At 48.4% G+C, this 13,203-nt stretch overlaps 1 protein-coding gene across 4 annotated transcripts in view; it reads right to left on the bottom strand.

Annotated features, from left to right (window-relative positions):
* The window catches only part of TCF20 (transcription factor 20), a 132,499-nt gene extending 128,931 nt beyond the window's left edge, over positions 1-3,568 (bottom strand). For all 4 annotated transcript variants that reach the window (XM_033007092.2, XM_033007090.2, XM_033007091.2 and 1 more), the window contains exon 1: positions 3,302-3,568. The gene's annotated coding sequence lies outside the window, so the exon portion shown is untranslated. The remainder of the gene's footprint in view (positions 1-3,301) is intronic.
* Positions 3,569-13,203: the final 9,635 nt, after the last annotated feature.

Raw genomic sequence — 13,203 nt, forward strand, 5'->3', positions numbered from 1 at the left:
CCAGAGAGCCGTCAAACTCACACATTTTCAAAAGCCTTGCAGTTCACCCTGAAGCAAGAACCAAGTTTATGGTATATAAAACCTTTTATCTCTTATGTAGTGTCATTACACAATCCTGACCAGGTCATCAGACACTAATAATCATTCCTGAATCAGTGCATCCCTGTTACGACTTCCATGACAAAGTGACTTTGGAGGGAATTTGCCCTCCGCACACCACTTACCCGATCCTGTGCTACATCTCTCAAGAAGCACAGCTCAGAGAGTCAAAAGGTAATGTTGGTCTGTCTGGGGGAGGCAGCACGGCCTTTGGCACAAACTTCCCTGATGGACAAGAGCCTTGCACACTCCCTTCCCAGATCATCCAGAGCAGAGGGCATCAAAATACTCCACCCCTTCCTGCTTCCAACCTCACCTGCTACCAGCTCACCCCTGTCAGCAGAGGTTGCCCAGAAAGATGGGGCTGGAGAGTGTGTGTTGCTCCAGTATCACCTCTGCAGAGAGGGTATTGTATGTCAGTTGTCACCACCCTTTTCAGACACTTCAGCTCCGCTCAGATCTAAAAGCGCTGCAGCAAGGGAAGTCCCTCATCACCTTTTCAAGCCCAGCCATGGCAAATATGAGCAAGACCTTTTTAAAATTTCCAGTGAGCACGTGGCCAAAGTACATCAAATTCATAGTAGCTTACAAATACTTGAAATAAATTGTACCTAATGACTCAGTTTCAAAAATGTGCTGTACATTTTTTTGAAGGGAAGGGACAGATAAACTAACTTTCACTTCAAACCTCTTGTTCACTTTAGGGGAAAAGCCAACCTTTTTTCATATTTTGTGAAGACACAAGTTGTCAGCCACATTCATTAGTCTTCCATGGCAGCTAATGACCCACATGAAACAAACTGTCTAGGTCCCAGTCCAGGCCCTCATTACACAGCTGGTTACATTAAAAATCAGTCACATTCTCAGCCCTGATTTGTAGAAGTTGAGCTGGATATTGACAAGTTCCCTTCTGTTCCCTACCATGACCAAGAAACACACACAAAGAGGGGGGAGTCAGGACAGGAATCTTGAGAAAATAAGGGGTTGAGAAAAAAATGAGCATTTAAAATTAGTATTGCCTGCTTTCACAGTTTTGCCCAGCTTTGGAGCAGTTGCTGCTTTAACTGAAGTCACTACATAAGATTCATGGCTTTCATTAAAAATAAACTCCAGGTCCAAGTCTGCAAGAAGATATGCATAAACTTGAAAATCTGGTTCACCCTGAAGGATGCCAACAAGGACCCCAATGCTACTCCTTCAAAACGCTGGGGTGGGGGCAGCACGAGCAGGCTAACTTGTAGTCTTTGAACAGTTTAGGCTGACAGTAGTATCTGCCCAACCTCCTCGCTCATCCACCCCCGCTCTTTCCAAACCCTGCAGCAAGAGGAGCTGCGAAACATCCCAGGACACATTAGCTACACTGGAAGGTGCTACACACCCTCGGCTTCCCCTCTCCCCACTGCCTTCCCTGGCATGCAATTGGTTTCCTACTGCCTGAACCACAGTCCTGCCTCACCACCTGGACACAAATGGCTTTGTCAGGGCTGTTTCTGCCCTCACAGGCACCAGGCACCTAGAGGGCAGCGGGTGACTTGTTTCTCCCCGCCTTGTAGCTTTACTTATGTTTAATTTTGACTTAAAGAGATTTAACATGATTATCAAGGCTGGCCTAGCACCTCCCTCTGAAAGGGAACTGTGGTTTCTTCCCTATCCCCGTAAGCCAAGATAACCATGCAGGGGAAGACTCCTTCCCAGGGACACTCCCAGTTGGACAGGGCCAGGGTTAACAGGCTCCTGCGTCAAGACTCAAGCCAAGCGGCGTATGAAGGAAAATGCTAGCCATGCCCAGGAGCAGATTATTTTTCTATCACAGCAGAGAGGGTCGTGAGCCAAAAATAAAATTAAAAAAAAAAAAAAAAACACAAAAAAAAAACCCTCACACATATAACTGTTCCCTTCAGCAGCATTGTACCATGCCAGGAGAGCTCACACAGGACGGAGCCCCCTACCAGGCTGTCCACAGCCCCCCATTCCCATCGCTCCTGCTCTTCCCCAATCTCCAGCTTGTCCCTGTGACACCCCAGCTCCCTGCAAGCCCCTCCTGCACCCCCAGCCCACCTCCCCAGGACCCCCTTCTCCTACCCACAAACTTCCCCTCACCTCTACACCCCCAACACCCTTCCCAGCACCCACACGCAGCAAAACCCGGGGAAGAGCTCTTCCCAAACAAGAAGAGGCTTCAGCCGCCAGCCTCGCCGGGGTATTTTTCACCCGGCGGCGGGTCTCGCCACGCTGCTGCTGCCTGGGCTCCCACCGGGAGTTTCCAGCCTTAAACCTCGGCGGCTGCGAGGCCGCTCGCTCCGAGCGTGTGGCATATGTGTGCGCCCCCGCCGCTGTCAGCAACTTCCAGTGACGGTCCCGGTGGGCATGTCCCGGGTGGGCGAGGGGCTGCCAACCACCGCCAGCAGCGATCTGGCTTGCGGGGAAAGGCAGCTCGTAAGCAGGATGGCGCTTTAACAAAAAGAAAGATCACCTTAATATTCTTCTTAACAGCCAGAAAGGTCAACGACGCGTTGGTTCGTAAGCGGGGGGAGGCAACGCACAAAACCGCCCGCCGTTAACTCTTTGTTCGCCGTAAAAAGAGAATAATAGGAAGGAACCGGAGATTAACGGCGGCTGCAGGCAGGCAGCCGGACAGAAACCCCCGGCGAGGGGCTGAGCGGCGGCCTGCGGGGAAGCACCAGCGCTTCCCCCCGCACTCCGCAGCCCCGGCTGCCGGACCCCCCGCGCAGCGGCGTGGAGCCGCCTGTCCTTCACACGCGGGGAAGGCGGCTGAGGCACACGAGGGCGGCGGGTCCCTCGCCCCGGGGGGAGCTCGGGTTACGGCCCGCTTAAAAACAAATAAACACCACGCACACGCGCACACACCCACACGCGCGCGCACACACCCACACACCCCACACCCCCCCCCCCCCGCAGTAAACGCCGCACACGCCGGGGGAGGAGAGGGGGGAACAAAACCATAGGGATTAAAAAAAGTCACCTCAGAACGGGCGGGGGAGGGGAAGGGGAGAAGGGGGGGTGCCAGTTCCCCCCCCCCCAACAATCCGCCGAGGCGCCCCCCCCCCCCCCCCCCCCCCGGCCAGGGCGAGACACCCCACCCCCCCCTTTTCCCCGCCCCCAACCCCTCCCGCGAGGTGGGGGGGCGCCCTCGCGCGCAAGGTGAGGCGGGCGGGCAACCGCCGTAACGGCCGCCGCTTACCTGTGGGGGCCGGCCCTCAGGGTCCCATGGCAGCCCCGTCCCGTCCCGTCCCGTCCCGTCCCGCCGCGGGCAGAGGGGCTCCCGGTTCTTTGTTGCGCGGCGGGGAAGCGGGTACGGATCCTGTCAGCTCATGTAACGCGGCGGGCTCGGTCTCCGGGGCTTTTACTTGGTGGTTTTTCCTCCCCCTCTCCCCTGCCCGCCCTCCGCCGGCGCTCAGGGCAGGCCCCGCAGCCGGGCGCGGGTCTCAGGCCCGACTGGCTGCTGGCAGAGCGGCGGCGGGGGAGGAGGAGGAGCCGCCGGCGGGGCGGGCTCCCTCGGCGGGGCCGGGCGCGGAGGAGGGCTCTGGCATCTCACAGCGCTGCCTGGAGGGGGAGGCGGCGGGGGAGGGCGCTGCCCCCGGCCCCCGCGCTCCGCCGGGTGTCGCGTCCGTGTGTGTGTCCCCCGCCCCCCCCACACCGGCTCCCGCTCTCGCCCCCGTTTCCTGAGGGGCGGCGGCGTTACGGTCTCGCCCTCCCCCCAGGCCTCGGTGGGATCGGACTCTGCCCCGGCCCGGCCCGGCCCGGCCCGGCAGGCCCCGCTCCGGGGCTGGAAGGCCCCGCTGCGGCGGGGGAAGGGGAGCCGCGGTGGGCCTCGGGGCGGGCGCCGGCTTTTCTAGAGGAACGGCCGCCTCACGGCTGGGGGGGGGGGGGTGGCGGGGCTGCAGGGGGGTTCAGGTGAGCGGGGGCTTCGGCGGCCTCCTTTAGTGTGCTGGGGTAGGAGTGGGTAAAATGGATCCCTTAAAGGTGGGTTTTTTCCCCTCCTGAGGCTGCTGTTGCTGCACTTTGGGCCCTGATGCGTAGGCTAGGGCCTGCCACAGCAGTCTGGAAAGTAAATAAAAATGTAATTATGTGTGTTCTAGTTGGGGCTTGCAATAAAAGAGAGGAAACCCCCTCGTTTTCTCCAGAAGAGATCAGAGAATTAACAATACTGAGTCAGGTCGGCATCCTGCCTCCGAGAGTGCTGAACAGACAAACCCCAAGGCAGGCTGTCGGCACCAAGAAGCAGACAGTGATGCTGCCCTAGAAGACCCTGCCATGACCTAGTGATCCAGTGGTTGGGCACGTCCTGAGCTTCCAAAGGATTTTTCTTAATGCTTTTTTTTTTTTTTTTTTTCTTTGAACCATGTGAAATTTTTCTATCGTCTACATCATGCAGCAGGCATCCAGCTCTCTTCTTCAGACAGCATTTAGTCATCTCCTTTTGTTTGCCAAGCTCTAAGTGGGGGGCAGAGAGAAATCACCTTTCTGCATCTCTTTAATGCCCCAATATGCCATTTTTCTTCACAAGCCAAGTCTGAAAAACATTATGCTGCCAAGCCAGGCCGTATATAGGAAACACAGATGACATTTCTATCAAAAATGCAGACAGCTCAGAAAACCTCGGACTCCTCCATCAAATACAACTGCAAATGCAATGAGCGGCTTCCCTGCTGCTCTAGTCAGTCCCAAGATTGCTCCTACACTGGCATCAGCTTTCGAGACAGCACAATTGACATTAAAAAATGGCACCCTGCAAGCGAGCACATACACAAGAACCTACAGACCATAAAACTTCCTCTATAAAGCGGATGCAATAAGGCCAGCAGCCATCCGAAACGCACCAAGAAGCTGTGAGATTCAGTCAGCCCTGCAGATATTGTTGCACCTGCTCTGAGGGAAACACTAGTGATCTGCTTTATCCAGCAAGGTCATGCTTCCAGTGAATAGATACGAACTTACTACAATAAAGATACGACGGCAACAACAGCAATTTTAGAAAATCACTTTTCAGGGGATCAAGGTTTGTTTGGTGTTTGTCTAGCGTAAGCAAAGTTAACAAGGACTAGAAAAGTCTGACCACATTAGCTTTCTGCAAATTTAGTTTTCTGCTTTTTATTTCAGTGTGTCTACTGTAGCATTCCCTCCCACAACCACGTGCCCCTGATAACGATAATACTCCACGCTAAAATCCACACATAAAATAATCTTTTAAATTACCATCTCTCAAAGATTTTTTTCCACGTGTCTCTTCTCCTAACCTTCAGGCTCTCCCTTTCCCAGCTCATTACAGGAAGCAAATCCACAGATGAAAACACATGAAATAGAACCAGATACTGCCAGAGCATCAAACATGAAATACGCCAGTACCGCTCTACAGACAGCATAATCAATGCCCTTCCTCCCATAGCAAAACCGCCGAAATTCTTTGTTCTTGTATGTACTCGTCCCAAATCTCTACAGTTCACCACTTCATCCAGCACATGAGATACCCCGCAGAAACCATGTGAATGAAACTAATTGCTGTCTTAGAACGAGCACGTACAGCCAGCCAATAAAGGACAGAAACACGTATTCATCATTAGGAGTGTATTTGTCAGACAGCAACAGCTCGAACCTCTCAATCCTTATCCCAAAGGAGACCCACAAAATGTTCCCAAAAGATAAAGCTCAGAATGAAAACTTATAATCCCTAGATACTAAAGCTTGTGGATTTAACGTTGCCTTCCTTGCCTGTTACAGCCTCCCTGCTGACCTCTCCCTTTGTCACCAGCACAGACAACCCTTTTTCTCTAGTGGTCCAGCAGAGAACCAGCAGCCTGTCAGTCATTTCTGCTCACACCCCTTTCTGCTCCATAGGTGATCTTTTTTTTTTTAGTCAAGTGGTCAAATTGATTAATATAATTCAACTAAGAGCAATTGCATCTAACCTGTAGTTAGCTTGAATATTGCTGCTTTCTGTCAGATCTGATAAAGAGACCCTGAGCCCAAAAGCTTGTTTGCTTTTTCCAGCTCTATCAGTTGATCTAATAAAAGATATTACCTTTCACCACAAACCTTGCTTCCTCAGGATCTTTAGTCCATCACGGTTACAACACCACTTTTAATGTCTTGCCTGCTTTAACCAATTCTTCCAGATTCTCTTATCTATGAAACAGAATATGATAAAATGTATTCCCTTCTGTATCGATTCTCACACTGTTTTCATAAATGTAATAGCCAAGCACCTTCTAGGACTGCGTTAGCAGATCTGACTAACGTCTGTCACATGAAGGACTTGTTTTTCTCTTCTGTGTTCTCTTCCCAGAAAGAAAATTATGCGTGGAGTAAAGTGTTTTGGTTTCATGAGGGTTTTTTTTTCCCTTCCCTCTATTCACATTCCTCTGCGCTCATACCAGAGAGAATGAGGACAATGGCAATTTCTCTGACAGACCTTATTTCCCGGGAAAGTTAATTTCAGAGTGTTGAGCCACCCGTAGAAAGATGTGTCCCGCACAAAGCAACATTTTAATATGTCATTCTCCACCAAAGAAAAGCTAATCCATATTCTTGACATTTGGGACAGAAACTTCCCAAGGAAAGAACAGCGCTTCCCTTTCTCCAGAAAAAGAGTTTCAACCTGTGATCTGTGGTATGTGACGTTCAAACAGATTGTTGCACATTATTAACATACAGACCAGTGCTCTATACAGTTATAAATAGGAAAATCTGGAAACCAAAAAGAGTAACATGCCTTAATTGCACTGAGGCAGATTATCATAGGACAGCTTGGAGGAGAAATGGTGGAGACAGACTAGTTCATGGTAAAAAAATAGAATTTACTTATGTGTAAGGAATCACACTGCTGTTCCTCAGAGAGGAACCCTGAACGATCCCACGTGTCTGAAAAGGCAGTAGGTACAACATACGAGCTACTGAAAGATAGAAACTGAGGTGAAGAGAGGAATCGTCTGTGCTCAAGCACTGAAAGCAGAAATACCAGAAGACCTCAGGGAGACAGTAGACAGCAGATTTAATATGTTTTTGCAATGTGATATGGCAGCAAAAATCATGCAGTTAATTTAATTTGGGGTTGTAAAGGCAGAGACCTCTTCTCAGAGATATAGGCAATAGTCCCATTTTTTAATATAGTGGTGAGACCGCAGTTTGAAGACATGTTTAGTTCTGGACAACTCAGTGCTACCTAGATGTCAACAACTTGGAGGGAAATAAAAAAAAAAAAAAAAAAAGAGGAACATAAAATGATAAAAAAGCTGGAAGGGATTACAGTGTGTGTAGGTTGGCCAAATAACAACTGTGAAAAGCATCGCGGGAATTGCGTATGAGAACTTCAGGGGTACAGAAGCACCAGGGAGCAAGGAAGACTGTTTAGGGTTGTCTGAGGGAGTATAAATGGTATAAATGTAAATTAAATTAAGCAAAGGAAACATTAATCTACAAGACTGCAAGACAGCATCCCAGAGGAGCTCCCATCACCAGATCCACACAAGACTTGCTGGAGCAAAGCACGCAAGAAGCCGCTTAAGAAACTCGGACTGCAGGAAGGGATTAGATGAGGACAATATGCCTTGGGGACTGTATAGCTGCCCACACACTGGGGCATCTGCAGAGCAATAGGTCTCAGCCCAGTACATGGTGGAAACTTTTTCTACACCATTGCCGGAGACACTTCTGGACCAAAATAACCATAACCATGCTTAGTTTGAGCAGGAACCATGGAGAGAGTGCTGTATTCAGAGGGGCTGGGGGCGTGTGAGGGGATGTGTATTGTCAGAATTTTTAACTTTTACCACTGGGATTTTCTTGAGAGGTCACTTGCTTATCATCTGGTAAGAACAGTGGTGATGGCACTCCTGTGTTTTAATATTGTCACCATGACATTCCCTTGGATGACACAGACCTTTGAGTAGATGTCCTGGACAGCACTTACCTCTCCCAAGAAGTCTGTGGCATCCAGATACAGCAGATAATTGGAATGAAAAAAAATCAGAGGGTCTATTATTCCTTAGTTAGAGAGATGAGATCAAGTTAAGTACTTTTTCTAACATAGGAAAGCCAGTTTGAACTTGTACCCATAACACATTTACATCACACTGTGCCATCATATATTCTGGCCTGCCTGTCACACAGAAAAGGAGACCTGGCAGTATATATGTTCCTCCCAAGCAAGGGCTGATATACCATCCATGTTGCTGCTTATCCTGGACGTGCCACGCACACACTGCTGGGGGGGGTGGGTGGGGAGGAAGAAAAAAAAAAAAGCCCAGACAATTTTATAAATGTTCTATAAGGGGGTTGAATGCCTTATTTGGTCTATATTTTTTTAATAACACCCCTTAGGGAGGCATGTGCAGTGCTAATTATCAGTCCAACCATACACAAAGCACACAAAGGTATAGTCCGCTGTAACTGCTGACCTTAAATGGCCTTTCTCTGTGTAGAAATGTCATGATCTTCATGAAGAAAACCATTCTGCTTGCTTATTTGTTTAAATGAAAAAATGTCCTAACACATACGAGTATACAGCAAATGTAAGTGTACTAACATTTGGGTTTGAGATAGTCTTATAATGAATTGCTGAAGCAAACGCTAAAATTAATTCGTCACACCCCCCTAGTTTATCATGAACCTCTAACTGTTTCACTTGCACTCTGCCTAATGGCCCATCTTTCTCAGGACAACATACATTACAAACCTCTCTAATTTCATGCTCTTACCTTGCAGGCTATGTTTAAAGAAGAAAAAAAAAAAAAAAAAAAAAAAAGGGAAGTGTTTTCTCCTTTCTTTTATATGTAGCTCTTGTCTAAGTGCTAGGACAGGCACTGTCAGCTCTGAAAATTCAAGATTAATCAAGCAATTAAGAATTGATATCTAGTGACTTATCATGACTGGAAATGAGAGATGCTGCATTCATTTTAGCTCTGCAAGAACCCAAAATAGCTAACCTGATTTTTATGGACAGCAAGATTATTTTAAATCTTATGGGAGGAGAAGAAGAGTTACAGCTCCTTCTATTACACTGGTTTCTGCAAAATCCCCGTCTGTGTTTTGCACGTTCCTTAGCCAAGGGCCAGTCTGTACAGAAGGGCATGCTGGAAGAGCTGCTGTACTTCAGATTCACACCCTGCCTTGACCTGAATGAGTCTGAAAACCTACAGAAATCCTGAGAGAGCAAACGCCGAGCTGAAGTTTTACTTTCTCTTCCCCATCTGGTAGCGCAGGGTTGCACTGCTTGAATAAACAACCCAACCAAGCAGGAATTACATCACCTCAAAACTGTGGTTTCCTTTAAACATTAAAAAGAATGGTAAGCATTTCCATTCACGTAATTATCAGCATTATCACCTCTCCTCACACCTCCTTCTTCTCCAGCATCTAACTGTTGGGATGGTAGGGAATTCCCTGCCTCCCTTCCACGCCAGCAGAGAGTGCCTTTGCAACTCAGCTGCAGCCATTTGCTCTTCCTTGTCTAAAACCTCTCGACAAGCTCAGGAACTTCTTCAGCAATCAGGAAGACTTTCTGGGGTGGATGAGCAGCAACTCAGCACATTCCCTCCATCAACATTTATTTGGGGACCTACAGCATACATATTTGGGCTTTCCATGGTAATTTGGCTCTGATGAGCTTTCCTTATTGCCAAATGGTGGATACCTCCATAAAAAAGAACAGTAACTTCTCCCGTGGCTCTGCTACCTCAGCAAACAGTCCTCAGCCAGGCAGACGTGAGCCTGATCAATACCTGCATGAGAAATCAAAAATGAAAAGCGAAGTGCTGCAGAAACTCGTGCTGGTGACTCAGAAAGAACGTGGGGGGTTTTTTGCTAAACTATAAGGAGCTCAGCAGCTCCTACTTGCAGAGCTACTGGTTCCTACCTGGACAACCTGGTACAAATAAGAACATTGGAACCCGAATTCTGTTCCCAACTTCACCTCTGACCCTCTGCAAATTTGGAGAAGTTATTTAACCTCCTGAGTCTCCATTAACCTCCTGAGTCTGAGTCTCCATTTTTAGCACGTATGAAGCTGAAACGTCATACTGAGCCTTGCAGGGACTTCTGAAATCTTTGATTTTAACAGCACATGGCAGTGCCAAAAGCACTGTTAACAGCATTACAGGACTAATTCCCTCACAAGGGAGGGAAGCTCACTGTGGTACAGGTATTTTGGGTACAATTATTACCCCTGGAAGTGCTCAGATATCATTGCATAAAATTGTAGGCAGACGAATCTTTCAGATGGGATAGAAACCAGAGGCCCTGACTGGTTATTAAAAGACAGAACGTTTTGAAGAAGCCCATATGTTAGCTTTTCCATGTTCACCCTGTTCCAATTTGGATAATTACATTCTGACTCCTTAAAGCAAGGTGGCTGACCTGCCTGGCCCTACCAGCTGTATACCCAAATCTTCATGTGGCCCAGAGTGGTACAACACAACCCACATATTTCAAAGAGCTGAAGGAAGAGAGAGGCTCCAGGAGAGGTTCATCATCTGGTGAGGAGAAAGATTCCCTCCCGGAAAGGGGGCCTTCCCCTCCTGCCTAAACAGTCCTTGCCTCAGGAGCTGACAATTTGCCCTCCTGTGTCACTTCTCACAGGAACCTGCCTGGTATCAGCAAAGCCCCCTCGCGCTTTGCCCCCAGGGTTGCTGTGTCGTTGCATCACTGGTGCTGTGAACCTTGCAGATCCACAGCTCGTAACACAGTTTGGCAGCTTAGAGGCCTGGTTATTAATAGTGAAGTACCTAGTAACATACTAGTTACTAATAGTAACCTGCATTTCTATTTTATCATTAACAAAGAAAAACATTTTATCCCTGATGGGAAGTGGAAACTGGCTTGCCACAAATACAAGCAACAGAAGACACTGAATGTGCACATTCTCCTCTTCCCTTGGAGATCAGGTAGTCACTGGTGCTCTCTGACCTTTTTTATTTATAAACTCTTAATGATACTTCACTGTACATAGAAAATGTTGACCAACACAGAATCTCAAAACACAGAAAGAGGAGTATCTGAGCCTTTATCAGCTTCCAGACACAGCAAAGAAGAAGAGCAGCATATGCTACAAAGAATTTTTTTCACCATGGACACACTACATTTTCCCAAACCCAAGATAAGGTTCTGCTTCCACATGGTGAAAGAAAGTGGGGGCAGCTCCAAGCAGCCCCCAACATCTGGCCAGTTTTGCATTTCAGATGCCAATCTGACCCAACAGTGGTGTGAGCAGCCACTTTCCTGCCCCTCACATGGGCAGCCCTGTGCCAAGATGCTGGTATCTGGTGAAGCTCTTTCTCTAAACTTCATGGATGCATAGGAGGGGAACCTGTCCTGTCCCCATCTCTTCACAGGTGCTGGTGGCACTGGGGCCATGGCTCAGAGCTCTGAGGAGTGCCAGAGGCACCAACCCCAGGGGCAGAAGACAGCCATGGCTGAGGATGTTCTGCATGGCTGTAGGTGCCTGCCCCCGGGGAGTCTGTGGTCTGGGGGCTACCAGGGGAGCTGGCAGGGGGATGTGGGCAGGCAGGGGACAGGAGAGGGAGCAGAGAGGACCTAGGGCACCATCTGGTGGCTTCACTCACTGCTTTCCCTAAATCCCCATCTCACAGGGTCACAGTATTGCATGGCCACGGGCTGAAAAAAACACCAGGTCTTTCCAGGAGACAGCCCAGCAGGAAGAAGAGACCCCTGCCCTTGTCTCAGACTCACACAGCCTTAAGGGCACTGCTGGGTGCGAACCAGAGCAGTAATAGCCATTTCACTTGGGTGCTGACCAGTCAAGCACCTCCCTTGATAAAGAACCAGCCCTAGCTGGGTATTTAGAGATGAGTTACAGTAGTAACACCTCTGAGAAGGAAAAAGAAGAGGAGTAGAAGACAGAAGCGATGAAGGAGAAAACCTTGGACTACATCTTGGACATATATTTCATTGTTGTTATCCACCACAGCAAGGCCTTTCTTATCTACAGATAAAGGCAAAATACAGTTGGCGTGTTTCATATGACAGAACAGTACCCACGCAAGAGCTTGTCCTCTGCAGAAAAGGATGAAACCAACAAACCAATGAACCACTCAGGTGCACCCCGTTTGTTGCCTTCTCAAATCAGGATTTGCTGTAAAGCACTGTGAAGGAGTTGTTTTAAGGGGACTAGGTGACCTAAGTGTCACCAACACCTTTTGCAGCAATGCCAAGACAACACATCGAGGGTGATCCCAGTGAGAGACTGCATCTCTCAGGACCAAAGGCTCACACCTGGTGGAGAGGGCAAAGGATCTTAGTGCTAACATGACACCTCCTTTAGAAGGCAGCAGGCAGCGCATTTCCACCTCGCACCACTGCTCACTTTGATAATAGGTCTCCACTTTCCTGAAATTCTGTCAATACAAAGGGATAATTCAACACCGGGGAATCAAAGATTATACCACTGTAACCTGAGAGCATGCTCTGTGCATAACAGCACCATGCTGGGGGAAGCAAGTGGAGCTGAGGCCCGTAGGGACACACTTTTTAAGAGGAATCCACTCTCAATATTAATTTTGAAGCAAAACGTGTAGAGTGAACACAGCAAGCCAGTCATCACCGCTCACCTTTGTGGAGCTGGGGGAAACGATCCTTAATTTCTCTCTTTGGTTTTTTTTTTTTTTTTTTCTTTTTCAATTGATCAACACTTAAAAATTAACTCCATTCCTTGCATCTATTCTCATGGGTCATAGAGCCATGTAAGACAAAAAGATGAAAGGACTGCCTTTTCCTGAACAAATCTCCCCTACAAAGTAGCTATACCAATATTATATAAATAATATTTCCTAGTCTCTCCTGCTTGTGCTTGAAGGGATTTCCTCATACCTCCTTGGAAAACTCCGTATCATTTCAAAACATCCCTGTTCTCACAGTCTTCTGTTTTATACCTTTCTCTCTCACACACAGATGCTACTGAGGCTGCCCATGGCGCACGATGTTAACAAAGTGATACTATGCTTCTGTCTCCATAGCTTCAAAACTTTCTTTTTCTCGTGCAGCAGTCTTTTACTCTGGCAGGGTCACTCCAAAACCCATTGAAATCAACACAGCTGCTCCCTGCAACTTTGGCAAGCTTTGGTGCACAGCCCA

Source organism: Tyto alba, unplaced genomic scaffold, assembly GCF_018691265.1.
Source record: "Tyto alba isolate M040663 unplaced genomic scaffold, T.alba_DEE_v4.0 Super-Scaffold_2, whole genome shotgun sequence".
NCBI lineage: Eukaryota > Metazoa > Chordata > Aves > Strigiformes > Tytonidae > Tyto > Tyto alba.